Source organism: Peromyscus maniculatus, chromosome X, assembly GCF_049852395.1.
Source record: "Peromyscus maniculatus bairdii isolate BWxNUB_F1_BW_parent chromosome X, HU_Pman_BW_mat_3.1, whole genome shotgun sequence".
In the NCBI taxonomy this organism is placed as follows: domain Eukaryota; kingdom Metazoa; phylum Chordata; class Mammalia; order Rodentia; family Cricetidae; genus Peromyscus; species Peromyscus maniculatus.
Window position 1 is genome coordinate 112,616,071 of NC_134875.1, and position 24,931 is coordinate 112,641,001.

The following is a 24,931-nucleotide window of genomic DNA, read 5'->3' on the forward strand; positions in this document are numbered from 1 at the left end:
TGGTGTGCTAGGAGGTCAGAAGAGGGCATCGGATCCCCTGGAACTGGAGCTGCTAATGGTTATTAGCCACAGAGTGGGTGCTAGGAATCAAACCCAGGCTCCGCAGGAATGACCACTCTCCACCACTGAGCCTCTGTTCCTTGAGAGAACTTAGTAGATTGGCTTGTAAATAACCATCTCAGACTTTAAATCTGAAAAAAAAAATCTGTCACCTTGTTGGGACAGGTTGATACCAGGATATAATATTTTTTCAAGTTAATATATTGAGAAAATAGAACCATGATTCTGCAGTGAATGTTTTTTTTAAACAAATCACTTGAAGGAAAGGACAAAACTCTGGGTCACTCATATAATTATGAATGGAAAAATTTCAATAAAATTTCACTCATTAAAAACTTAGCTACAAATGACAATATTGTGGATAATTGTGGGGTTTTTTTTTAATATGGAGACCTTAGAGACTCTAGGTAAATGGTATGTGAATTACAAGCACCTTGGAATTTTTAAGTGTATTTCAAAGTATATATTTTTGTGTGTGCATGTGTGTATCTGTGTGTGTTTGTGTGTGTGTGTGTGTGTGTGTGTGTGTGTGTGTGTGTGTGTGTGTGTGTGTGTGTGTTTGGGTGTATAGGCCAGAGATAGATAGATTAGATGTCTAGTATCTTCAACATTCACTCGCCTGTAAGAGAAAATGCAGGTATGACCTGGTGGTCAGCCTGCTTGCCATACTGTGCTCCTAAATAAGAAGCATGGCACACCATGCTCCTGAAGTCAGAACACTGAAGTAGTGTAAGTCTCTAGTAGCTGGACCACTGACAAATCTGCACTGTCCATGTCTCCTTTTATGTGCTTCTTCTGCATAGAGACTTTGGTGGTATAAGCCTGCACTATCCAATCCGAAGTAATGTGCTAACCAATCACCTTCAATATAAGTGCTTGCTCATGTGCAATAAAGCAGCCGGTGTTCCCTGAAACCTTCTCTGGAGTGGTGTATCTTCACTCCCTTTACTGACCAACGGGCATTGCTGTCTTGTTGGGGACATCCAGTAACAATGGCACTTACCTTATTTTGTGATACAGGGTCTGTCACTGTACCTGTAACTTACCAGTTTGGCTAGTCTTGCTAATCAGCAAGCCCCAGAAATCCTCTCATTTATGCCTCTCCAGTGCTTGGATTGGAGGTGTGTGCTCCAGCACCTGGCTTTTTAATGTGGAGGTGAGGATCCAAACTGAGGTCCTCATGTTTCTGCACTTAATACCAACTGAGCCACAGAATCTTTCCAGACCCTCAATGTGTACATTTTTATATATGCTTAAACATCATTTTGGCAGTAGATTTTGTTATTTATTTATTTATTTATTTTGAGATGGATGTCATGTAGTAAAGACTGATTTTGAACTTACTATGTAGCCAAAGCTGGGCTTGAATACTGATCCTCCTGCTTCTGCTTCTTAAGTACTGAGGTTACAGGTACATGCCATCATGCCTATCTACAAATATATTTTTTAATGAGAATCTAAGTAAAAAGTATGACTGGCACCAAGATTTACATTTTCTTATTGATTTCAATATTAGCTTGACATTCATTAGCACTAATGTATAATCTGAATCATGATTTGTTCAATAAAATATACTCCACCCCCAGAACATTTAGGGTGGTTCTAAAGTTATCACTGTGTAAGTATATAAGCATAATCAATTTTGTACAGCTTCTTGTATAAACTGCTGTTTAGCAAATCACAAGCTGTCTCAAAGATTCATGCTTATAAGTAGACATTCAAATATACCAATAAAATAGCATGTCCTGAAGACATGGGCCCATTTAGTCCATTAGCCACAATAGTCCCATGGTACAACTAAAAGTAAGAACCAACTTTGAGAGTAAAACAAAGAAAAATTAATCAATATATTGCATAATGTAGCAGTCATTCTACTGCAGACCCCCTCATACCAGCTATTATCATTCTTCATAATATAAATGACTACATGCTCCTTAAATGATAGCTCATCTATGACTCTCGCATAGTCATTTTTTTTTGTATAGTCATATATTGTAACAACTTTCTTGGTATAGTTCCCAAGGGTTTCCACTGGATTCCCACCTGTACATAGATTATGGTACTGAACTACTGAAACTTCTTCATCTTCATAATCCACTGCAGGAGGTGGTGGTGGAGGTGTTAGAAGTGGAGTTGGGCTAACAGCAACAGGTCCAATAGTGGATGGTGAAGATGGCAGCCAGTATAACTGCATGCACTATCTTCTTGACTTCCACTTCCTCTACTCATTGCACTGTGCCTGCGATTTAAAGAAATCTTCCTGGGTGGACTGTGTTGATTGCCTAGCTTTGGGGAACTAGTCATGTAGTCCTTAGGAACTTTTGAGGATCTGACAGGTTCCTGAGTTTTATTAGGAGTATTCTAACCTGGCTTGACATGGTAAGATTTGGCAGTTTCTAAGTAGGAGGATTTGTCCTTGACTGTGTGCCAGTTCTTGCAGGCTTGTTATTTCCGTGCTTAACTTCATGGCCTATGCCATCTACAGCTGCGTAGTTGATAGGTTTTGGGATATAACATACGGTATGCTCTGTATCTGCAGGTGCTAGTCTTTTGTGAATTTTTGATATATTCTTATTTGTTGTCAAAATAGCAATCTCTTTTCAAGCCACTTTCTCTTCATGAGCATCCATGGTCTGTGAGGAATGATTGAATACTTCATTTCCCAAATAAGAGGCTTGGCTGTCTAGCAACTGGCATACATTCTTGGCCAATGCATTTTTCAATAAAGCAACAGTAGATATAGATTGAGTTGTATATGCTTTGGTCTATTGTAAACTTTTCTTTTGTCCATAGTCTGTATGTAGTTGTTTTCATGTTGGCACACTGTCTGAGTCAGGTTCGGATAGCTCTAACAGTGCCCTCTTGCCAGATGAATCTCCTGCGCTCTAGGGGCACCCACAGCAATGTCATTTACACCCCTGCACTGCTTCTTGTATAGAAGAGACAAACAGGAAGGTACACTGAGGACATTTCTTATATTTTCAACAAGCATCTACTACAGATAGGCAGAGATGAGGAAGCAGATACAGTTAAAATCGTAATGCCAGTAATTGTGGAAGAAAAAAAAATGGGTATATCATTTTTTAACTTCATGCAGAGAAACAATGAAAAACTTCATAATTGATGCTGATGGTTCTCAGACTAAGGAGAAAATGAGAGCAGAAATATCACTATAAAAGAAATTCCTGCCATTTTAATAAAAAGAAAAGTATAAAAGTATATTCTTGCTTATATTAAAATCTAACAAAACCCCTTTTGATCACATTTGGCTTACTGATTAATGTTGCACTCAAGGTTCACTTCTCATCAATGAGAACTGGAGGTACTTTTACAGTTGGAGGGGGAGGCTGTCTAGTGTCAATGTGCTATTTTTGAGAACTCATGAAGAGCAGAGCAGCATTTTCTCTGCTAACATTAACTTGCCATGTCTTATAAAAGTATTCCCTTTGGATGCCTGTATCAGGATAGTATCATCTCAGTTTTGCAGATACAGAGCAGCTCAGTTCTCTCTCTGAGACTGTATAAAAGCACTGGCAATCCAAGATGAGGCTAAAGTAAGAATCCACTGATTTTTATCCAATGCAGCTAAACCAGATGGATGGCACTGGCAACATCCAAGCCAATTCCATTTATTTTTTTTCAACCAAGATTTAATAGATGTGTGCACAGCATGCTTTTTTTCACTTGTTATCCCCAGGAGGGAGAAATGGAGAATATTTTCATACTCCCCTTTTGTAAGTGTGAAATAATGCTTTCAAGTTCATAGAAAATAAGAAAAGTCAAGTAAAAATGAAATAAGTCATGCATAACCCACTTTAAGGTTTTAGCATGTCATTCTTACATTTTATCCTGGTGCTACCAATGCATTTGATTATGAAAAGCATACTGTTTATATGCAGGAATTTAGAATCTTGCATGCCTGCTTAAAACTATATCCACCCCACTAACAACTCCTTTTATACATTATTTATTTTATAGCTACGGCATTTTTCTTTGCATGTGTCCAGAGGAAATACAAAACTGGCCATCCAACTCCCCTCACCCAAGAGAATAGTCTAAAAATCAGCTAATGGCATATGAGGGATGTATAAAAGGTGGCCAGCAACCCCGCAGACCAAGAAGGGAGCCAAAGCTGTGGGTTGCTGAGCTGCTGGATGGAATGTTGGAAGAAGAGAGTTTGTTTTAGAAGATTAAATATATCAGAAAAGAGTGGACAAAATGTGCCATATGAGCTAGAACCTGGAGCCAGGCCTGATGGCACACCCCTGTGATCCCAGCACTCAGGAGCCTGAGGCAGGAGGATCATAAATTCAAACCAGTCTGGGTTACACAACAACACCCTGAAGATAGAAAAAAGAAAGAGAGAAAGGAGGGAGAGGAAGAAAATGTGGAAGAGGGGAAGGAAAAGGAGAAAAAGGAGGAAGAAGCATGGAGATATAAACCCTAAATCCTAGGCCTTGTAGTCCATGGGTACTGATGAAAATATCAATAATATGAATGTCTATATTGTATAAGTTGTAAGGTCCATTTAGAAATTCTAGTCCCTTGTGGTGTCCTTCTTGAGTGTTAGAAGAAGTGCAAAGGGCACCTTATGCGTTTGCAGCTATCTGTTGGTTTCTGTGTCTCTGAGTTCTAGTCCAGCCTTGTTAGCCCTCTTTGGGAAGGCTCTCTGCCTCAGTCAGCCTCTACGCACAGAAGGAAAACTTCTAAGAGTGTCACTGTGGCCGATCCTTACACCCTCCAGTCACCCAGCAGCGCGTTAGTACTTGATACCTTCTGTGCTGGACTGTGTATTAGTTACATTTCTCCTTGTTGTGATAAAACAGCCGGCTCACAGTTGGAGGGGAGAGTGCAGCATGGTGGGGCCATCGTGGCAGCAAGAGCGCAAGGCGGCTGCTCACACTAAATCCACAGTCGGGAAGCAGAGATGAATGTTGGTGCTCAACTGCTTTCTCCTTTTCCTTTGGTCCAGGCCCCCAACCCCGTGGAATGGTACTACTCACATTTAATGTGAGTCTCCTCACCTAAATGAAGCTAACCTAGAAACTCCCTCTCAGACATGCCCAGACACTTGTCTCCTAGGAGATTCTACATCAGTTGAGTTGCCGATCAATATCAACCATCACAGATGAAGGACCAGAGCCTGTACAGGAATTAGGGGGGCCGCTCTCTGCATTTTGTCCCTCCATCACTAGTGTTGTATCATGCTTTCCCAGTGGTTTCTCTTAGCATCTCAAGCTTTGTTGCTAAGTCAACCTTTTCGCTCTCAATCGCTTCTCTAATTAATTCTCCCTATCTGCAAATCCACTAACTCTATAATCAATCTGCCTGATGTATCTGTATAGCTTTTATTTATAGTTTATATTTATTTATGTTTATAGATTTTTTTTTATTTTTATCAGTATGGGCATTTTATCTCAGTATACATATGTGTACCACATGCATGCCTGATGCTTGTGGAGGCCAGAAGAGGACATTGGAGCCCCTGGACCTAGAGTTAGAGTTCATAGCCATCATGCAAGTGCTGAGAACTGAATGCGGGACCTCTGCTAGTACAGCAAATGCTCATAACCACTGAGCCATCTCCCCGGATTCCTCTGTATAGATTTTGTATAGATCTCAAGCTATGGGCTTAAGTTGAAGCTCTTATTGTTCCAGGGTCCATGTGTATCAGTTATTTCACATCTCTACTCAGAGGGTGGGACTGCACCACACAAAAGTCTCTGTGTTGACCTGACTGGACCTCTGCTGTACCAACTAGGCCAGTTCCCTGCAGAGGGGGCCGATTATACAGACTTTCACTGCTCTAGTATTACAATAATAAGCATCTTTTGTATAAATCTCTAGCAATCATTTGTACCTCTGGTAATAATTTCAGGAAAGGTCATAAAAGTGAAATTATAGTCACAAGGTATAGATGTTCAAAGGGGTCTATTACATAGTACAAATTACCTTTTACAAGGGTAGTTCTAACTTTCAGTTTCATCTACCACAAGGCACAATAGAAACTGCACATTTTAGCAAGCATTCTTGAATTTCTAACGGTGTGAACGGGTGATGGTTGCACAGATTACTGGAGCCAGAGCCAGAGCCAGGAAGCCTTGCTCTAAACTCTGGCTTTCCAACTGTGTGAGTGGAATGGGTCACTGGTCTCTACTCATCTCTCCTTTCCTCACCTTATTTCTCCTCTCCTCTCCTCACCTCTCCTCTCTTCTTCCATCCTATTTCCTCACCCCTTCCCCTCCCTTTTCTTCCCCTTTCCTCCCCTCTCCTATTTGTCTTGACAAGCTCTTACTGTGTAGTCCAGGTTGGCCTCAGGATGGGAGCAATCCTTTGCTCTAGCCTACCAATGGCTTGCATTAGAGGCCTAAGTCTTCATGCCCAGGTCACTTACTTTTCAAAAATATGGCTTCTTCACATGTGTAATAGGATTCAAGATACTTTCTCTACAGAAGTATTGGAATGAATATGTAAGAAAATGGACCCGTGAGGGCTGATGCACATCCCCTTTGAGCATGCCTGGGGACCAGGTGATTTTGGAACCCAATGGGAGTTTGCATTTTAGTTACCAATAATGATCTGACAGACAACTCTGCCAGGCTACCTTCACTGGTGCCAGGTAAGTGAGAACAATCGTTGCTTTTTGCTCTTTTCCCCATTCTGTCCCTTTCCTTCTCTCTCCTTCTCTCCTCCCTCCCTTTTGCTCTTCTTTGTGACTGATCAAGTGTAGTGGCTATGGTGGAGGTTTTCCAGAAACCCTGGGACCACACCATACACAGGCTTCAGCAAGGTAAATGCCACACGGAGAATGTAAAGCTTTGGGCTAGCATTTCTGTTTTACAGATGGTTCCACAGTTTGGAATTCAGCTGACTACCATACTTGCCAACAATAGCAAAGTAAGAATACAATTCAGCACCTCATTAATCCCAATATTATTACATGTGTGGTTTTCATTTCACATTTAATATTTATTTTTCTCAGGAGGAGGCCAGGACTAAATTAAGCATGTTATAGTCATCCAGACTTAAGGTCAGGAAGGTGCTGGTAGAGGGGGGGGAGGGGGGGACTTTTGCAAGAAGCAAGGGCTCTGTGGCTGACTTCAGCTTATGCCCCAATGGGTAACACTCACTGTAAATGTTACAGCTCTGAGGCAGAAAGTATCCTGGCAGCCTGGAACCAAGGAACTCCACAAAATCACACCTCACACCAAACCTCACACAAGAGATTTATTGGGAGAGACACAAGAGGGCGGCTGCCTCTGCTGGGGGGGGGGGAGAAGCAGCAGGGCCCTGAGCAGGGGGCAGGCTTTATGTAGGGCTTCTTGGAGTAGGGTGGAGCTTTCCAGGATGGCCTGGGATTAGAGGGATTTTGTGGCCTGATCTTGGGTTGATTTTCTGGTAGGATGAGACCCTGCCACTCTCCTGCCTTGAGAGGCTGGACCAGGCAATCATAGTAGTCCGAGGGTGGGACCTAGCTGCTCCACCTTTAAGGCCCTAAGAGAAATCGGGGGGGGGGGGGGGGGGGGCGCTCAAGGAGTTTACACTCACTGATTATCACTGGGGATCTGAAAGATTAAGTAGACTTTGGACTGATTTAATTAAAACCATGGGATGAATGCACACATTTGCATGGATCTGTCCACTCATTTGTTCCCAGCAACTACCTACCCCTTCAGGCCAGGGTGAAAAATCTTAGAGACAGTCTACCTGCTTCGCAGATCAAACAAACAAACAAACAAACAAACCCTGAAATCCAGTAATGTTAATCATTGTCTTATTGTCAACTGGCCTATTTTGGGTAAATCCAGAGCAGAACTGAGGCCTTTTTTGTTGCTCAGCCCAACACAGGATGCTGCCTGCCTCCTCCCCCCTGTGTGCATTTGTGATGGGTTTATCATGCCAGTGCCTATTGGCTGCGTTGAAACACAATAGAAAAGCCACTGGAAAATCAGTGGCTTAATTCCTTCCTGGAATTAAAATCCCATGCTAGAAACTATAGGAGGGCATTCATATGTGGAATTTTGTTCGAATTTACTGATAAAAGCCTTATCTCTGGAATGAGCGACCTGGGGAAGCAAAGCTGTTTCTAATCTATTTCCAGTAAATTTGAAAGGGCAGTGAAGTACTTTGAACTTCTCTTAAGTAGGAGAAAGGTAAGAGTCTAAAGCCCACATGGTTTTTCTCCCCCTCCCTTCACTTCTTCCATCTGTGGCTCTGGAGCAGCTAGGAGCAGGCGCCACATTCAAGGGTGCTGTGAGCCAAGGGCGAGGAGTGTTCTGGGCTAGATTACCAGAGTCTGGGCTTTTCTTCTCGCTTAGAGCCTGGGGTGAGAGCAAACGCTTTTGAACAAGGAGGATGGTACAGCTGCATATTCTGTAGGGGGAAGGATGAGCTGGGAGCTCTGTGTGATAAGAAAGGCAAGCTCAAGAGATTGTAGTCTGGCAGGCCCAGTGGGAGAACCTGTCTAATCACTGCAGAGGCTGGCAATGCGTCTCACCACTAGATCACTAGTATGTTCAAAGCCCTTGGTTTGAGCCCCAGCACCCCCCCCCCCCCCCCCCCCCGCCGAGTCATGAAAGATAGAGGTTTTTTTTTTCCTTTTTAGCCAAATTAGACAATTTATTTTATAAGTTGCTCTGGTCATGGTGTTTTTTTTTTTTTTTTTTTTTTTTTTTTTTTTTTTTTTTTTTTTGGTTTTTCGAGACAGGGTTTCTCTGTGTAGCTTTGCGCCTTTCCTGGAGCTCACTTGGTAGCCCAGGCTGGCCTCGAACTCACAGAGATCCGCCTGGCTCTGCCTCCCGAGTGCTGGGATTAAAGGCGTGCGCCACCAACGCCCGGCTCTGGTCATGGTGTTTTATCACAACAATAAGAAGGTAAAACAATTAGGCATGAAATGCTTTCCATTTCCTTAATCATAATAGATGGACTACAAAGGCATTCCCCTAATTACTCTATCAAAAATAAATTACAGAATTTGACAACCATAAGAAACATAGTCCACATAATAATAGTACTGACTGGCACTGGGGAGTTGTGTCAATATTAAAGTGTTTGCTGTACGCGTATGAGGACCTGAGTTCAAGTCCCCAGACCCCACATAAATGCTCAGGGGGCTTGGTGGCTGGCCTGTAATTCAGTCACTCACTAGCCAGAGGCAGAGAGGAAGCTGGCTAACTGGGTTGGCTGTATAGGCAAGGATAGAGATTTTTAAAGACGGCCCAAATTAGGGTTTAAGAGCCATGGATTATCTTAATTTGAGTGGCTTCCAAAGCAGGCTTTGCAACAAAGGATTCCGGTACAAGTGGTGTATGGGGGAGATGACCCTAGAATCACTGGGTAAAGACTAGAAAAGGGAGAGGAACAGAAAAGAAACCAGTAAAGGCAATGGTTATGAAAGGACCAAGCAGTTTCTGGGAGGGCCGTGAACAAAAGACATAGTCCTTGCAGTAGCTCCCTTTCTGCATGTACTCTGACTGCTCAAGGTTCAGCCAATTGTTTACTGTCTGGGACCCCCCCACCTACTTAGAGCTATGGGTCAATGTGAACATGTGAGGCCAGCCAGCCTCCATGGCAGCTCAAGGACAGAGCCTGGGCCCTTGAGTCAGCACCCCCCGAACCCCCCCACCCCCCACAGACAGAATCTGGAGTTAACTCGTAGTAAAAAGACTCTGCTTTTGCGTCAGATTTGGTCTCTTGGTGGTCTTTGGGGGACTCTGGGTACAACAGTTAGGGTTTGGGTTTGGATTAGGGAAAGGCAAAGTCACTCACTGAGCCTACACTGGAGCTCACTCCTTCTGGTTGAGAAGCCTTGGGAGACCATGGTGAACACGCGCCAATGGTCTCTCTGCAAGGGACCGGGGAGGTGTGGAGGATTCATCCATAATTTTTCTGTCATTGGTTAAGAACTGCTTCCAGGCTCAGGGGTGGTGGTGCACACCTTTAATCCCAGCACTCAGGAGCAGAGACATGCAAATCTCTGTGAGTTCGAGGCCAGCCTGGTCTACAGATTGAGTTCCAGGACAGCCAGGACTGTTACACAGAGAATCCCTGTGTAACAGACAAACAAATAAATAAAACAAAAAAAGAACTGCTTCCAGACCCACTAACTCCTTTTAAATTTTTTGTTGGACAGTTTCATACATGTATATAATGTATATAATGACTTTTAGTTGCCTCTCAATCCTCTCTCTCTCATCCTCCAACCTCACCCACTGAAACCCTTCTCCACAAGTTCTCCTCCTATTTTCATGTCTTCTCTTTGTGTTGGACACACTGAGTTTAACTAAAGTTTCTTTCCTGAGCTGGGGTGGGAAGTTATTTACTGGAGCCAAGGCAACTTATGAGTGGCTATACTCCAAAGAAAATGACATTTCCACCTCTAAGAACCATTAACTGTCCCTCAGGGAGGGGTGGGCCTCTTGGGCTCCTCCCTTATCCATGGTGAAGTGTTGATAGACCCAATCTTGTGCAGGTCTTGGACAGATAACCATAGTTACAGTGAGTTCTTGAGTGCAATGACTATAAAGACATGTCCAGAAGACATCTTCTTGCTGCACATCTCCCCATCCCCTGATTCTGACATTATTCCTGTCTTCTCTTCTGGGATGTTTCCTAAGACTTGGAAAAGGTGATTTAGCTGTCATCACTTATTCTCAGCAGTTTGGCCAGTTAGGGGTTTTCTACATTACCCACTACCTGCTACAATAAAGTTTTACTGATGAAAGGCCATGGACAACAGTAATATATGGGTACAAACATGAGTAACTAGAAGGTAGTGTGACTAGGAAGTTTGATGTGACCATTCTGCAAAAAAGTAGTAGTAGGGCAGCCCCCTCCCCCAGGACCTCCTCAACCAGGGGCTCTTGACCAAGTTTATAGAACCAAGACTGAGTTCCCTTCTGTGGAGTGACCCTCAAATCCAGGTTTACAGAACCAGGCATGAGTTCCCTTCTGTGGAGAGGTCCTCAAATCCATTAAAAAATGGGTTGGTTAGCCCCACAACAGTCACACACTATTGCCCTAGTGGGCCAGATCCATGAACTCTTCAGCACTCAAGGTTTACCATGCCTGGAGGGACAGAGGTACTCCAACAAAAGTGCCCTTAGGAAGACAGTGGATGTTTCCAACACTAAACAACCTTAGGGGAAAAGAACTGAATGTCAAGAGAGTATGAGTAGAGGGCCCAAAGTATCTGCTTTTGATGCTTATTTCTCCCTGATGATACTTGAGCAGTTTTAAATCTTATAAATAGAATTTATCCTTGGGAGTTGTATAATAGGAAGACTTTCTAATTCATTTTCTTCTCTGAATTCTGTGATTCCTTTACTTCCCAAAACAGCCCATTCCATGAGCACACATTACATTCTTACTTATATCTAATTCTGACGTTGAGGGATGTTTCTAGGGATGGAACCCAGGGCCTCACAGATGCTAAGCAAACACTCTATCATTAAGCTGTACCCTCAGCTCCAATCATCACTTTGAATCAATGCCCTCTTTAAAAATTATACTCTGCAGTATAAATTTACTTAAGGAATTTGCACTTACTGTTGTACATATATTATAGAATCCTATTTTCAAAATACTTCACAATCAGATTACAGAAGATTGACAATTATAATAATGAAGGCAATAGTTAAGCTTGTGATACACAGGGTAGGAAAGAAAAACTTTAAGACGACTTGATATGACATACTTGAGTGAAGCTGGCAACAGGCAAAGCTCTCCATCTCCAGCATTTATTAGAATTTATTCAAAGTCCAGCTTTGAGAATAGAAAGTTGCCAGGACTTCATACTGGAAATAATTCAACCTACAAACCAGCATGACGGATTTTCTTTTCAGAACCATGCTCCTCAAAATTTAAGAAATTTGAGGAATTTCTGGGAAATTGCATAGTAGGACAATGGCAACTCCAATAAAAGAGATGTGACCTTGGGGAAAAATAAGTTGCTTGCATTTATGAACCTTAAAAATGATCTCCTTTATTCTTTTAATTAGTTTATTAAATTGATAGGGAGTGGGGAAGCACTAACAGCTCCCAGGATGGATTTTTGTTTTTTCAGAAAAAAATCATGTTACAAGAAAGGACAATGAATTACAGTGTGGTAGTGTGAATGTAATTGGTCCCCATAAGCTTATAGGGAGTGGCACTATTAGGAGGTGTGGCTTTGTTGTAGTAGGTGTGGTCTTTTTGGAGGAAGTGTGTCACTGTGGAGGTGGGCTTTGAGGTCTCATTTATACTTAAGCAATTCCCAGGGTCTCAGTTCACTTCCAGTTATCTGCTAGATCAAGATGTAGCTCCTTCTCCACTCTCAGCTTCTTCTCCAGCACCATGTCTGCCTGTGTGCCACCATGTCCCACCATGATGATAATGGACTGACCCTCTGAACTGTAAGCCACTCAATTAAATGTTTTCCTTTATAAGAGTTGCTATGTCATGGTGTCTCTTCACAGCAATAGAAACCCTAGGGCAAGCAGAAAGAAAAGAATGGGAAACCCTAAAAATAATGTGTGTAGGCAAATATTAGAGATAATTATATTTGTGCAATTTTTATTCCTAGAGGATATAATTGACCATTTTAAGGAAAACATGTAACAATGTAGCATAAGATATATACCATTAGATGAGTAAAATGTACAAAAATAGCAGGATGGATCTTTGAGCACTCATGTACACTCAGTGAACTTCAGAGCCAAGTAATCAACCCTTGAAAATCTGTTTACATCGTGGAAGTAGAAAAGTCAAACCCCAGATAGCCTAATGTAAGGTCCTGAATGAACATGTGGCACCTTTGAGTGAGACAGATTGCTAGCTAAGTGACCCTCAGGGACCAGCATGTTTTCATTTCCTTAGGGTTGGGATTACAAGCACACGTCACTGGGCCTGGCATTTTTTTATGTAGGTTCTGAGGAGTCAGGCCAGGTTCTCATGCTTTCAAGGCAAGCACTGGCTGAGCTGTCTCCCAAGCCTAAGCTAAGGCTCACATCCGAGGCCTCAAGCATGCTGGCTATGTGAGGTCTCTGCTGCTGAGCTACAACCACAGCCCCATACAATATGTCTTTAATATTAGGTCCTATATGAATATAGCTTTAGTTACTTCGGAAGATTCTTTGAGGTACAACATCTGTACTTCCATTTTTTAGTTCTAGCACTTGGCACACAGCCTGGTTCCAGAGGATTCTTGATAAATATTAATTGAAGGACTGAATGAATGAACTCAAAGCACCAATGAAACTCCTTATCTGTCTAGAGGAGTAAACATTTACTCATCAACATGAGGGAAGGCTACAGGCAGGAAGTAGCATCTGGCTTCGACCTTGACTGGTGGTTGGGATTCATGGATGTGGAAAGGCATATATCATAGTTGCTTTCTGTCACTGTGACAAAACACCAAAACCAACTTGGGGATGAAAGGGTTTATTTGGCTTATATGTTCTAGTCCCTGTCCATCATAAAGGGAAGTCAGGATAGGAACTCAAGGCAGGAACCTGGAGGCAGGGACTGAATCAGAAACCAGAGAGCAAATGTTGCTTACTGGCTTGTTCAGTGCTTGAGGCTGGATTCCTTAGTGTTTGGGGTAGTGCCACAGAGGCTGACTCTTACCAGGGATGCCAACAACCCAAAAGTTCATCACTCCACCAGGTTGGGTGTCTTAGCAGTCCTAAGCTGGTGCTGCAACCCTGGAAGATTCCTGAGGTGCTCAGCAACAGCAACAATAGGGTAAATTTACTTGGTGGAATAGCAAACAAAAGATGAATAACCTTCCTTCTGCTGTGCCCTTATTATGTGGGCACATCCCTTATTGAGATGCGTCTTCTGGCATCAGTTAAAGCAGTCTGGACAGTTGTTCAGGTGAGGCTTCCTACTTAGGTCATCTAACTTGTGGCAAATTGACATTGGCATTAAAACCAGCCATAATAGCATATTTCAGTGTCTTTTTTTGTTTCTTTCTTCTTCCTTCCTCCCTCCCTCCCTCCCTTTTTTCTTCCTTCCTCTTTCTTTCTTTTTCTTTCTTTCATGGTGTGTGTGTGTGTGTGTGTGTGTGTGTGTGTGTGTGTTTGTGTGTGTGTGTGTGTGTTTGTGTGTGTGTGTGTGTGTGTGTGTGTGAGAGAGAGAGAGAGAGAGAGGGAGGGAGGGAGGGAGGGAGGGAGGGAGGGAGGGAGAGAGAGAGAGAGAGAGAGAGAGAGAGAGAGAGAGAGAGAGAGAGAGAGAGAGAGAGAGAGAGCATGCACGTGCCGTGGCATGCATATGGAGGTCCTAGGACAACTTTGTGCGGTTGCTTCTCTCCTTCCACCTTTATGTGGGATCCAGGGATCAAACTTGGATCATCAGACTTGCATAGCAAGCTCTTGACTCACTGAACCATCCTGGACATTTTCTTATTCTACACTGTGTGCTGAATCTGTCCCTTAGGAAGTAAATGCTTCGTTGGAGGGCCTATATCCTATTACTTGGAGGGCCTGCTCACCAAAAGGAATATGCGTTTCATTGGCAAGCGCCTAGAGTTATGGGTCATTCCTCCAGGGGCTTGGAGAATGCTGGGGGGCAGAGGGAGCGGGTGCATGCTCAATAAGTGCCCTCCCCAAAAATGTTTTTGAGGCTGAGGAATTTGAGGCTTCCCTACCTGAAATGTTGTTAGGCTGGGTCTGTTCCTGGAGGCCAGGACTCAGCATACCCAGAGAGGGGTATACTTGTCCTGGAGCATAAGCACAGGGGAATTGGTAAACAGGCCACTTCTGGCACTTCCCAGATTTCAGGGGCTGTGGCTATGGAGAAGCACCTGTCAGAGTGAATCTTCTGGGGGGATCCAGCTGGAGCTCGGCCGCATGACTTGAAGAGCCCATCTTGTGACAAGGGTAGAGGGTGTTTATAGTAGCAAGGAAGACTATTGGCAGAGAATTCAGTGATGGTCTAAGGCTATGAGGAAAAGACTCCTGGGGCTGATAGCTTGATTGTGTACGCACCATTGACAAACAGCCCAAGTACAACGGTTTAGGGATTCATGATGTTGTAAGGTTGGGGGAGGGCCTACTGGGCTCCTCTTAGCTGTGTACCTGCCCTGTCCTTAATTCTGATGTTGTAAACCACCATGGACCCTACTCTTACACAGCCACTGTGAAGGAAGGAACAGGAAGTGGAACTGGAAAATCCCAGGCACAAAATATAAGCTGCATAGTTTTAATTTGCTACTTAATAACACCACAGTTTGGCATGTCAGTAAAGCTATGGCAGGGCAGTTGGATAGAACTAGTTAGAAGCACTTGTCCAGGATGTTAAAATCTTTGTTTAGAAAATCCAAAAAGAGGGAAAAAACCCTAGTGATTATCAAAAGTACTCAAAGTGTCTCATGTAAAACTATCTTCAAATTTTTTAATACACATGATAATTGTGTGTGTGTATGTGTGTGTATGTAACAGATGATCAAATCAGAGTATTTCTGTCTCCTCTAACATGAGATCATCTTGATTATGAAATTACAGACTGAAAATAGTTTGATGAGTTTGAGGAATATAATAAAACTGAAAGGTATAGTTTAGTATGCTAAAATTTATTTAAGAGACAAATATTTTTCAGGAAAACTTTATTGCCTATTAAAAACAATGGTGCTTTAGCCAACATTTTAGGAAAGTTTATGGATAATCTAATTTGGAAATAAAACACTGTATTCAATTCTCTCTGCATGATGTAATAAAATAATAAATCAGGTAGAACAGAGATTGCTCCCTGGGTATAATGGGAAACTCTGGCCCAGTGCTTAATTATGCTCAGCTGCTAAACTGAAAAATAAGAATATTTTCACCTGTGGAAATGATATAAAAGTTGAATCCTAGAATCCACAAATTAAATGTTGCACTGGCAACTGTTTTTGTCCATGGCAACAGAATGTCTGTCTCAAAAAACCTGGTAGTGTCTGTATAATCCCAGTGCTCCCATGGTGAGGTGGGAGGCAGACACAGGAGGACCTCCAGAAGTTTGCAGACAAGCTAGCCTGGTGTACACAGTTGTAAACAATGAGAAACCCTGCCTCAAACAAGATGGACATCAAGGACCATCACTGGAGGTTGCTCTCTGACCTAGACACATGCATAGTGCGTGCCAGAACTCACACGTACAAACACATATGCATAAATATTATACACAAAGATGAAAACGTCAAGACAGATAATTTTATACAGTATGATTGGTTTCATATGCATGATTTATTTCAAGTACATCATGTACTTTGATCATTGATTTTCAAAATTAAGGAAAGAAATGTTGAATATAAAAAAAAATTATCAGATTAATGAGATTCAGAAAATCTCCAAATATTAATGTTTAACAGAAGCTGAAATGTGTATCAGCCATAAAAATGATATTAAGATGAATTACCAGCAGGGCGGTGGTGGCACATGCCTTTAATCCCAGCACTCAGGAGGCAGAGGCAGGCGGATCTCTGTGAGTTTGAGGCCCGCCTGGGCTACAGAGTGAGTTCCAGGAAAGGCGCAAAGCTACACAGAGAAACCCTGTCTAGAAAAACCGAAAAAAAAAAGATGAATTACCTACTAGGTAAGATTACAGTTTACACAGAGGTGTTGCTAGAATTTTTTGTACTATTGAGAATAGAACCCACAACCTCATACAGAGGAGGCAAGCAGTCTGCCACTGAGCTACATCCCCAACTCCTATGAAAAGAATTTGATGTTTCCTGTTTCAAATCATTGCTCACTGAGGTATTTAAGTTGACAGTAACAGCTAGTGTCAATAAACAAACAAACAAACAAGAAACCAACTATAGGCCATGGGTATAGCTCGGTTGGCAGAATATTTGGCTATCATGCAGAAAAAACTGGGTTTGATCTCCAACACTGTATAAAACAGGCATAATGACACATGTCTATAATCCCAGCACTCAGGAGGTAGATGCAGAAGGATCAGAAGTTCAAACTCATCCTTGACTGTAGAGTGAGTTCAAGGCTAGCCTGGGCTATATGAGACCATATCTCAAAGGGAAAGAAAGGAAGAAAGAAAGAAAGAAAGAAAGAAAGAAAGAAAGAAAGAAAGAAAGAAAGAAAGAAAGAAAGAAAGAAAGAAAGAGAAAGAGAGAAAGAGAGAGAGAGGGAGAAGGAAGGAAGGAAGAAAGAAAGAAAGAAAGAAAGAAAGAAAGAAAGAAAGAAAGAAAGAAAGAAAGAAAGGAAGGAAGAAAGAAAGGAAGGATAGAGAGAGAAAAGAAAGGGGAGAAAGAAAGAGAGAGAAAAGACTTTGCTAAAATCTTCTAAAAATAAATACACATGGATTTGGATGGGAAGGGAGGTGGGGAGAATCTCTGAGGCATTGAGAGAGAGAATATTATATGCAAAAATATATTTTCAGTAAAAGAAAAGTAGAAAAATTATTAGCATGATTGTCATTCCAATTGCTAAATATTTTCACTTCACTCCCAGGTACAACAAAGTTCCAGGTCAGTTTTCTGTACTGGCTTCATCTTTTGGTGGCCACACATGAAACTGACTGACTTCTTGGCTTGGACTCTGCACCCAGTAAAAGCTCTGCTGGTTCTCTGGTGTCACTACCTCAGATTGCCATCAGTCACAACCCTCTTGATTCAGTCCAGGCCTTGTGACCTCCCTTTGCTGGCAGGGCTGGCAGGGAACATTGCCACTGAGGGTCTCAGCAGGGCTTTCGGCCCGTCTACCTCCATCAATACTGCTTCTCAGGAAGCATCTACATTCTTGGCTAACATGTCTTTTCCCAAAGGCCCTTTTTACTTCATGTCTTCACTTTAGCAATGGAAAAAAAAAAGCTTTTATCCCTTGGAGAAGAAAGCTTTTATCCCTTCAGACATCAAAGGCAAGGCAGGTGAGGAAGAATTTTGAGACCTGAAGATGATAGAATACATGAATGTTTTACGAGTCTACCTGTAAAGATTTGGATTCTTGAATTTGGGTTTTTGACTTATTCTTTTTACAAGACTTTTTTCGGGGGGTGCTCCTTTGCATTCATTTTGTTTGGTTGTTGTTGTTGTTTGTTTGAGACAGGGTTTCTCTGTGTAGCCCTTGTTGCCCTGGATCTCTCGCTCTATAAATCAGGCTGACCCCGAACTCAAGAGATCCACCTGTCTCTGCCTCCTGAGTACTGAGATTAAGGGCGTGTGCCCCACAGCCCCGCTTGCATTCATTGTTTTGTGCTTCATTGTTCAAATAGATTTTGCCAGTGTACAACCTTAAACAAGATGAAGCTGCTGTCTGGTATATCACTTATTACGTTATGACAAATAAACTCATATAAACCTATATAAACTCATTTATCTGGGTAAGCCAGCTTTAAGACTCATAAATCTTAACATTGATTGTTATATTATCCACAATTTAGTATACATCAGTAATAGTCCATACAATAAAAACACTGTAGATGTAGGTGCTGTAGATGTAACTCGGTAGAGTGCTTGCCTGGCATAGAAAGTCCTGGGTTTAGTCTTCAGCACTGCATAAATGCTGGGTGGTGGCATATTCTGGTAATCCTAGCACTCTGGAGGAAGAAGCAAGAGGATCAAGAGTTTAAGGTCCTCAGTTACATAGGAAGGTTCCAGTATAACTTGAGCAATATGAGACCCTCTCTCAAAAACAGGACAAACAAGCAGGCAAACAAAAGTCCACTAGCTATCATTAATTGACCCTTCTTGTGACAGGCTTGCGATACATATTATACATGTGTAGCATGAATCTTAGATGGTCTTATTAATGAAAACAAACCTGGGGCAGGTATTGGTGTGAATACTGGAAGATCAGAGAAGCAGAACAAGCCACAGCTTCCTCACCTCGCCAAATTCCTCAGCTGATCCTGCTTCCTCAGACTGGAATTCTCTGAGTCCTCATCCAGAATGGATCTCAGCTGAACTGTTGCTCGAAAGCCTGAAAACTTAACCAGCCAAATGCTTCTAGTTTCTGGTCTTCATGCCTTATATATCTTTCTGCCTTCCGCCATCACTCCCTGGGATTAAAGGCTCACTTCTTGGTATTAAAGGCATGTGTCACCATGCTAGGCTGTTTCCAATATGGCCTTGAACTCACAGAGAACCAGAGGAATTTCTGCCTCTGGAATGCTAGGATTAAAGGCGTGTGCTAACACTGCCTATCCTCTGTTTAATATTGTGGCTGTCCTGTTCTCTGACCCCAGATAAGTTTATTAGCGTGCACAATATTTTGGGGAACACAATACCACCACATACATGCATTGTTTCATTGAAACCTCAAGTCAAAGTTTGGAGATTGACACTGTTTCCATTATTTTGCATATTATGACACACTGATATTCTATCTTAATTCCCTTCTTACCTTAATCTTGTCCCATCTGGGGCCCTGCTCTGTGTCCCAGACCCATTTGCCTTTAACTTTGGATTCTGTTTGGATTTGGCCAATGGGGGTCACCACAGGAGATTGGAAGACACTGGGTGTGGGGGAAGTTGGTCTCCCTTTACAATTATAATGTGCCCCCTGTCTATAGCTCCAGCTCTTACTGGGAGCTCATAAAGTAGTTTTATCCTCTTTCCCTTTCTGCATCAGGGATAGCAAGTGTTTCCCATGTTCCTGGGTACTCTGACACGTCTGTTTGGTTCCCTCAACCCTGCCCATATCTCCATCTAGGATTTTTGATCACTGGTCATTACAGCTGTGCATGCCTTCTATTTATGGTTGAGATCCTGCCCACTAAGGTAATATTTGGTCTCAAACCTATCTGCTACAGATCCTGACCATACAACTTCCTATCTTCCTACTTCCTACTTCCATCTTCTAGAGTTTTGTTTGTTTTGAGCTGTTTTGCTTTGTTTGAGAGAAGCTGATGTTACACATGAAGTTACCTAGTTTTCAGGTGTTGACTGTTTCAATTCTGGCTTTGGGACCCTCTACTGGGACTGTAGATGCATATTCACAAGCACTGAGCTTGTCTATGGGATTACTGCTCCTTATTCATGAATGTGCAGTGAGAAAGTCTCAAGGGCTGGTATTCAGTTTGACAGAAGCACACATTATAGTAACCAGCAAGCAATTTTTATCCCTTTAACCAAAATAAACACTTGGGGGCATTTCTGGAAAATGTGATGAGCCAAATTTCAGTGAGAAGCTGCCCGTGGCTTTTGCAATGCCTGTGAAGGAGAGAATTTTTTTTTTCATTGGTAACTCAAGGTGTTTGGCAGCTCAGTTGCACTGTTTGGAAAACTTGAATATTTAGGATATAATTTTATAGATGGATAAATGACCTTGTGTTCGGGTGAATTAACATGTGTTTGAAATGAGAGCAGAGATTAGAAATCCAGCCTTGGAATTACAGCTTCACATTGGCTCTCATGTTCTTAGAGGTTAAGTAAGAAAACATTTTTAACTACTTGTCCTGGGAGGCTCTATCTGTAGACATAACTCAGTATCAAATGATGTGTAAGGCACCCACACACATAATAGTTTTTTAATATCATATAAATGCAATCCAGTTTTCCTTTTCCCAGCCCTCATGATTCATATTTTCTTAGCCACTGGGATTCTTACATATAGTTTCCGAGTTGATAGGATTGATGTTTTCCAACCCTGTGACTAAGCAGTGATAGTTTCTTGTTAGAGCTAGAGCACTCCAGGCACCAATTTACTTCCTGGATTACATTCTACTCTGCGGTGTGTATGTTAAGATACTTGCGGTTTATCCAAGTCCACTTGGATTTTTATTCCCTTAGCAGGGGAAACAAACAGAAAACACAGATTCCAAGAGTGCCCAAACACAGGTTGGGGTTGCAGTTCAGTTGGCAGAGTACTTGCTTAGTAGCGTTCATGAAGTCCTGGGTTTGATCTCTGAATAAAACTGGGCATGATAATGTACATCTGTAATCCCAGCACTGGGGAAGTAGAAACAAGAGGGTTGAGGTGGGGTTCAAGATCACCCTTGGCTACATTGTGAGTTCAAGGCCAGATTGGGCTACATAAAACTTTACCTCAGAAATGAGTAAAAAGAAAGAGAGGATCCAGGTGGTGGTGGCGCTTACCTTCAATCCCAGCACTCAGGAGGCAGAGGCAGGAGAATCTTTGTGAGTTCAAGGCCAGCCTCGGCTACAGAGTGAGTTCCAGGACAGGCTCCAAAGCTACACAGAGAAACCCTGTCTCAAAAAACAAAAAAAAAGGAAGAAGAAAAGAAAAGAGTATATAAATATAAGTCTATACTACAGTTTTGAAGATATAGGGGTTTTTGTGAAAATCAAATGGGGTTATTAAACACTTATATACTTATTTTTAATTTTTTTATTTTCATTTGAAAGAATTCATGATCATTTAAGTGAATAGTTGCATAAGCCAGTAGCATTATCAATGGTATTTTGCAGACCGAGTAGCATTGCAGAGTTGCCAACGTAGAATACAATTACAAAGCATAGTTCCTAATTTTATATATATGAGGCCTACATCTCAAAGAAAGCCTACCTCAAAATCCTCACTGTTGCTTTCTATCTGAAACTTTGGGACTTTTTTTCTTTCTCTTTTCTGTTTCCGTTTTCACTTTTTAATTAGCTCAGGCTGAACTAGAACTCACTATGTAGCCAAGGCTGGCCTTGAACTCTAATTGTGCTGTCTCCACCTCCCAAATACTAGGATTCCAGTTGTTTATCACTACACCTGGCCAGTTATATTCCTTTAGGTTAAACTTTTAATACCTGTTGAAATGCTAGTGCCATTGAAAGGTTTAATATTAGATTGGAAAGAAAAAGAAAGAAGCTCCTTTTAGCACCAGTGGCTAAATGGTGTTGGAGTTCATTTTTTTTCTTCATATATAATAAATCCAGAAGCAGTCCAGTGTTGCTAAGGAAGTCTCATGGTCACCAGAAACTGGGGTCCCTTTATCTATTTACTTTATTATCCTAGGCATGTATACACATTCCATTTGCAAGCTCTGCTTAGCATCCAAGATGGCTGCTGGAGCTCAGGCCATCTGTTAATCCCAGAAAACAGGAAAGGAAGAGCATGCAAAGGGCATGTGATAATTTCTATCAGCTTCTAAAGGGACTTCATGAATGCTCCGTCCAGCAACCTCCCTTTACATTGCATTGGTCAAACCCAGCTACAAGGTAAGCTGAGTAGCAAAGTCTTGTTACTACTTCCTTTCTATCCATTGTCATCCAAAAGAAAAGTAACATATTTACCTAAGGAAAATAATGAGAAGTCTCACCACAGAAAGACAACATTTTCATCTTTTATTACTCATTTAAGCAGAAGTGTAGACAAAAGACTTGAAATAATTACTTTAGGACAGAATTAGAAATATCTGAGATGAAGAGAAGGAAGGAGCACCCAGAATATAAAACACATGGTTAAGAGAAGAATTAATGTTTGGCACTTAACAGTTACTCATGAAGATCTTGTAGAGTAAGAGTGGAAGATGGGATGAGAGGATGGGAGGGAAAAACAGAGGATAAGATGATGGGATGAAAAAAGAGAGGGAGAAAGTGAGGATGGGAGGAAGAAGGGGAGGGAAGAAGGAAAGGAGAAAGGAAGGGAGGATAGAGTAAAAGGGGATAGATGGAAGGAAGAGAGGATAGAAACATGGGAGGAAGAGAGGAAAGCAATGTGGTGGTTTGAATGAGAATGGCCCCCATAGGCTCAGATGTTTGAATGCTTGGTCCCCAGCTGGTAGAACTGTTTAGGAAGGATTAGGAGGTGTGTCACTGGAGGCAGGCTTAGAGGTTTCAAAACACTCATGTCCATACCATTCCCAATGTGCTCTCTCCCTCTAGCTTATGAGATGTGAGCTCTTAGCTGATGTTTCATTGCTGCTCCAACTACCTGCCACTGTGTCTTTGCTCAGCCATCATGGAGTCTAACCCTCTGAAACACTTTCTAAGTTGCCTTGGTCATGATGTTTTGTCATATAGCAGTAGAAAAGTAACTAATATAGGGAGGAAGAGAGGATGGGAAGAAGAAAGAAGGAAAGGGAGGAAGAGAGGGAGGGATGCAAGGATGGAAGGAAAAGGGGAAGGAAGGGAAGGAAGAGAAAGAAGAAAGGAAAGAAGGATATTTTTGTGACTGCTTAGGAACTAAAGACGTTGATTTTAATTTTTCTGCTACAATCCAAGAACCCAGGCTTTTGGCATTTAAGTAGTTTTGTACTTAAGGTCTTCTCTAGAGCTCTGATACAGTTCTCTGTGCCTTGACAATGTCACATCATTTTGTTATCTCCTCTGGACTTCATCAACAAATTATGCATTCTCAATGAAAGTAAAAAGACTCCCAAGGAGGCAAATTGAGTCCCAGGAGAGGGACCAAATTTTAGATATGATAATGGTGGGTGGCCTCCAAAGAGCCACAAACACACAGATAGATAATATGTCTGTAGAATTAAAATTGGGAGAGATGAGGAGACGAAGGGGAAATTTAATATGAAATAAAGGTATATTACCCTTCAAGGGATGATGATGAAAAATGCCAAACTATTTGTTCCTTTCAGGCTGGGGAGAACTCTCATTTTGTGTTCCTCAAGCCCAGCATGGAACCTGAAGTGGGTAGGTGAATGAACACTTGTTGAATCAATGCATAGATGTCCAAAGGAACAATTTGACATAAGAAGGAAGACATAATATCTCAGTTTTGGGTGGGTATCAGCCCTCACTTACTAGCTATGCCAAACAGCCAATAAACACTCTGCCTGCCATGGAATGTTTTCATCTAAAAGGCCAATGCAAAGACAGTTTATGAAAGAAAACAAAAATAAAGGGAACATTTAAACAGGAGAAAGGAAAACATTTTTGAAAGTACCAAAAAAAAATGGAAAAGGGCAGCTTGGGAAATGTAGAAAACAATGAATTCTCCTGTCCCTCTTTCTTGCATCAAATTCTTCTCTTTTCAAATTTAATATTCTTTCCTTTTATACAAGTGGTCCTTCCTGGATTGAGGATGCAATTTTATTAATAGACTACTTGTATAGCATGCATGAAGCCCTGAATTCAGTCCCTGGACTGCATAATTTCATAATTCCAGCACCCAAAAGTAGAGGTTCAAGGTAATCTTCAGCTACATACTGAATTTGAGGCCCACCTGGGCTGCTAGAGATGCTGTACCAAGACAAAATAAACAAACAAACTAACTCACAAATACACATCTAGGAAGACATGAAAAGTTCAAGACTCATTCTTCTTTGAGAAGTGGGGAGGATATCTGAAGAAGACGGGGACATCTGAAAGATATTACTCATCAACACAACATTATTTGAAGCAAGATTTTTGATGTGTGATAGTTTGAACATGTGAACCAAATGTTAATTGTACAGCAACACCCCCCCACACACACAATCACATACACTTGGCAAATGCCTTGTGCCTCTGTAGAAATAACCTAAAGAGAAATATCAATGTGAAGAGTATTACAATTTGAATTATCTTTTTGATCACCTTTGTTTCTTTATGTAGTCAAATTGTGTGGGTGTATTTTATTTTGTTTATCCACTCATCAGTTGATGGACATTTTAACTGTTTCTACTTTGGGGCTGTTATGAATAAGGCTTCCATGAATCTACAAATGCAAGTTTTAGTGTGAATGTATGTTCACATTTCTTTAAGTATATACCAAGGCCTAGAACTATTGGATTGTATGGTACCTATATGTGAAGCTTTTTAAGAAATCTCCAAAGTGATTTCCAAGCAGCTACTGCATCTTACCTACCAGTAATGCATGAAGGTTTCAATTTCTCAACATCCTCGCTGTTAGTCATGATTATCTTTCCTAATCATAGTCATACCAGTGAGCATGAAATGGTTTCTTACTATGGGTATGATTTGTATTTCCTTGATGATTAATGATGATTAGCAACTGTCTGTGTGCTTATTGGTTATTCTCTGAGGAACTGTCCAGTCAGATCCTTTGCC

The 24,931-nt window shown here is 41.7% G+C and overlaps 1 pseudogene; it reads right to left on the bottom strand.

The window, feature by feature from the left end:
• Positions 1–771: 771 nt before the first annotated feature.
• On the bottom strand, positions 772–24,777 carry LOC102914594 (abl interactor 1 pseudogene; annotated as a pseudogene).
• Between the last annotated feature and the right edge of the window lie 154 nt (positions 24,778–24,931).